Below are 3,481 nucleotides of genomic sequence, written 5' to 3'. Positions count from 1 at the left end.
GCCTTTGGGTTCATTTCCTCTTGGCTTCTCCAGAAAGGGGCACTAAGAAATTCCCTTCACCCCTCTCATGAAAACCCTTTCCCCAACTGTCCTTTTTCTTTCTGCTTCCCACTCTCCTCCCCAGCAGTAAGCTACCCACATTAGCACACTTTTCCTTTGAGGTTCTAACCCAGAAAGGGGAAGGTCTAGGGATTGGGAGGGTGGGGAGGTGGGGTGTAGGGAGACACCATGAAGACCCAGATTACACCCCAGGGCCTCAGGAATCAGGTTGTATATTCAGGGACATGTGAAGGTCACCCCCCAGGGCCTCAGGAATCAGGCTGTGTATGTGCAGGGACAGGCGAAGACACTTCTGGTGCTCCACAGTGTTCCATTTGATCTTTTCACTTCTGTGTCTCATGCTCTGTCCCCTCAGTATGAAGCTCCCTTTGCCATTCCATTCAGGCTGGATTGAGAATCTCAGGAATGCACAGCGCTGTGCCCTCCTGCTCCCCCTCCCACCTCCATACCCAGTGCCCCTGGAGAGGAGGAACTTAGTTCCAGCTAGAGCTGAGGGGGGAGGGGTTCTTCTCTCTGATGGGAGAAGAAAGACAGTCCCAGCCTTTCTCCAACCTCTCTCAGATTTCTTTTCCCAAATCATTCTGCCACTTTCAGCTTCCTCTTAAACAGACGGCCTTTCCCACCCCCACGGGGAGGCCTCTCTTGATGCTAATTTCTCCTAATCATTTTCCCTTGGCTCTCAATGACCTTCCCTGCCTGCCCTGAGCCAACAGTTCTGTGTCTGCTCAGAACATGGACTCAGACCAGAAGGAAACCCTTTGGGCCTCAAAGCCCAGGCTTTCCGGGTCTAATTCAGCTTTGCCCATGGATACGCTCCCACTTATCCAATGCAAGGCTCCCCTTGGGACTCTCCGGAGGCAGATTCCAGTGGAGAGCGGTGATCAAACGTCAGGAGCACTTCCCAGCAGCAGGGCCCCTCAGGAGCTCTGAGCAGTTCCTTCCATGAAAATCTCAGCAACAGAAAAGATCTACTGGGTTTGACCTGGGGGACAGGACTCCTAAATGGGGTCTCCGAACCCATAGTTCTATCTGGGCTTGGTGGTGTGGAGCTTCCTAATTTATTAGGCAAGCCCCCCTCCTCCCCACCAGCAGAACAGCCTTTACCCACCAAATTCCCTCCCCCACCCCCCTCACCCGCCCTACATCATCCTATGCCCACCCGGCTGTTAGGTGAGTAGGCCTTTGCCAGAGCTTGTGACCATCTCTCTCTCTCTCTCTCTCTCTCTCTCTCTCTCTCTCTCTCACACACACACACACACACACACACACACACACACACACACACACACACCAGCAGCAGTAGTAGCAGCAGCAGCAGCAGCTTTGCATTGCATCCTGCTGGTTGGCTGGAGGAGGAGGATGCGGGTGGAGGAGGACTGTGGGTAGTAGGGGTGTAGATACACAAATTGTTCCTTTTTCCCTGGATAGGGCTGCTGACTGGTTCATTCTACCCCCAGAGGAAGGTCCTTAGTGGTCCAGAGCTTTTGAGAATCTAAATATCCCTTAGGAAAGGATTTTGTTGGATAAGCCAGATAGAAGAGGACATAGAAATGTTTTATTCACCCATTCAGTAAGGGCCTACCATATGTGTCAGGTGCTGGAAATGTTCTCCATCCTCTGGTCCAAGCACACAGCACTACTCTAGCCGACATCATTTTGTCCCTGCCCCTGTTCCATGGCAGGCCCACACACACACCTCTTTCCACCTGACTCAGTGCTACTTAGCTCAGCTGCAGAGTACCTTTTCCAGTGGGCAGAGCAGCCTGTACAGGAAGGAGCCTGAAGAGTGGGCATGAGGAGGTAGAAACGGCCAGTTTCTACCCATGGACTGTTTTACATGCTGCCTATACTGTCAAACACCCATGTTTGACCAAGGAACCAGATTAGGTTTTTATCAGAATGTCTACTTGGATCTCAGAATCTTCATTATTTATTTATCTATTCATTTACCCAGCTACTCATCCATCCCATCCATTCCTTTAACCATTCACTCACTCTTTTAGGACCTATTCTGTGCCAGCCACTGGGGGACAGGGATGAATGTGGTAGGTTGCTGGTTTCTGTAGGCCCAGCCTTTGGTCCCAGGGTATCTCTCTCAGCCTCAGCTACTTCCTTAGATCCCAGATCTCCCTTCTTTCCTCACATTGGAGGCCAGACTCCAACTGAGGAGGTCTCCCGATGGGTAACTAGAAGTCCTGAACTAGAGGCCACTGGTAATCAGAGCCAACCAGGGGAATGGAGGCCAGGCTAGTGGTTAGAGGGATGAGGAAGGCGCCCAGCCAGGCCACTGAGCCCATCAGTGTGGTTTGGCTCCTTTGGTGAAAAAATAGCAAGTTTGGACAAGTGTCTCCCTGTGTCCTGAGCTCTGGATTGCTCCCAGACAGGAGTTGCTCCATTAAACAAACCACCGCCAAGGGCAACAGGGGCCCAGAGGGGACTAGAAGAGGGGCTGAAAACATGGGGCTCAGGACAAGACTTGAGACAAGCTTGTCCATTACAGGCAAGGGTGCCATGAGGCCCGCTCACTGGGTGGGAGGTAGAGTGTGCGCTGCAGGTGAGGCAGGGGAAAGAGAAGCCACACCAGACTCACAGACACACATCGTAGAAAACTGAAACAGCCACAAAAGCAAATGGAGTCCACTCTCCAGAAACTGTTAGGACATTACCTGGAGATTCTTCCCCCAAAGCACCCAGATGAGTATCAGGAGGCTGACAATAGGGTTGAGGAAAAGAGTCTAATCAGAGGGTGTGTGTGTACTCTATTCATATGTGATTTGGGGTCTGTATACTTCCTTTCTTCTGTGTCTTCTGCTTCATTCTCAAATCAGAAGGACTGGGTGGTTTGGGCTTCTCTGGGCCTCTCCTCCCCTTTCCACATGTGGCCGAGGGCGAGTTAATGGACCTGTGCACACAGAGGCTCACACAGCCTTGAGGACAGAGGCCCATTCATACCAGGACACTGTGGCACCGCTCTCCCAGGCTGGCCTGCGCCCCTGGTCCCGTAGCACCAACACACGTAATGAGAGACGTGCGCCTTTGCACATGCAACCTTGCTGTCGAACACACACACACACACACACACACACACACACACACACAGCCACACTCAGTTCTGTTAACCCTTCCCTGCCATGTGCAGGGGGCTCTTGGTTCTTAGCCTGGGCTCTGGCATTGCCTTTCTCAATCTCTTCTACCCAACCCTGGACCCACCTGAATTAACCTTTGAACAACTTCCTCAGGACCACAGGGAGCCCACTGTGGGCTTGCAAAGCCTCCCCAGTGCCTGGAGGGGGAAGGGAACATAATCTCAGCCAAAGAATAGGATGGAGGCATTTCCCTCCAGCGAAGGAAGAGAGATAACTGTTAACGTCTGGGTTCAAGTCACAGCTATGCCACCTGCAAACTGTGGGTCCTCAGACAA

This window comes from Myotis lucifugus, unplaced genomic scaffold (assembly GCF_000147115.1).
Source record: "Myotis lucifugus unplaced genomic scaffold, Myoluc2.0 scaffold_91, whole genome shotgun sequence".
In the NCBI taxonomy this organism is placed as follows: domain Eukaryota; kingdom Metazoa; phylum Chordata; class Mammalia; order Chiroptera; family Vespertilionidae; genus Myotis; species Myotis lucifugus.
The sequence above is the reverse complement of the archived record's forward strand: the minus strand, read 5'-3'. Positions refer to the sequence as shown.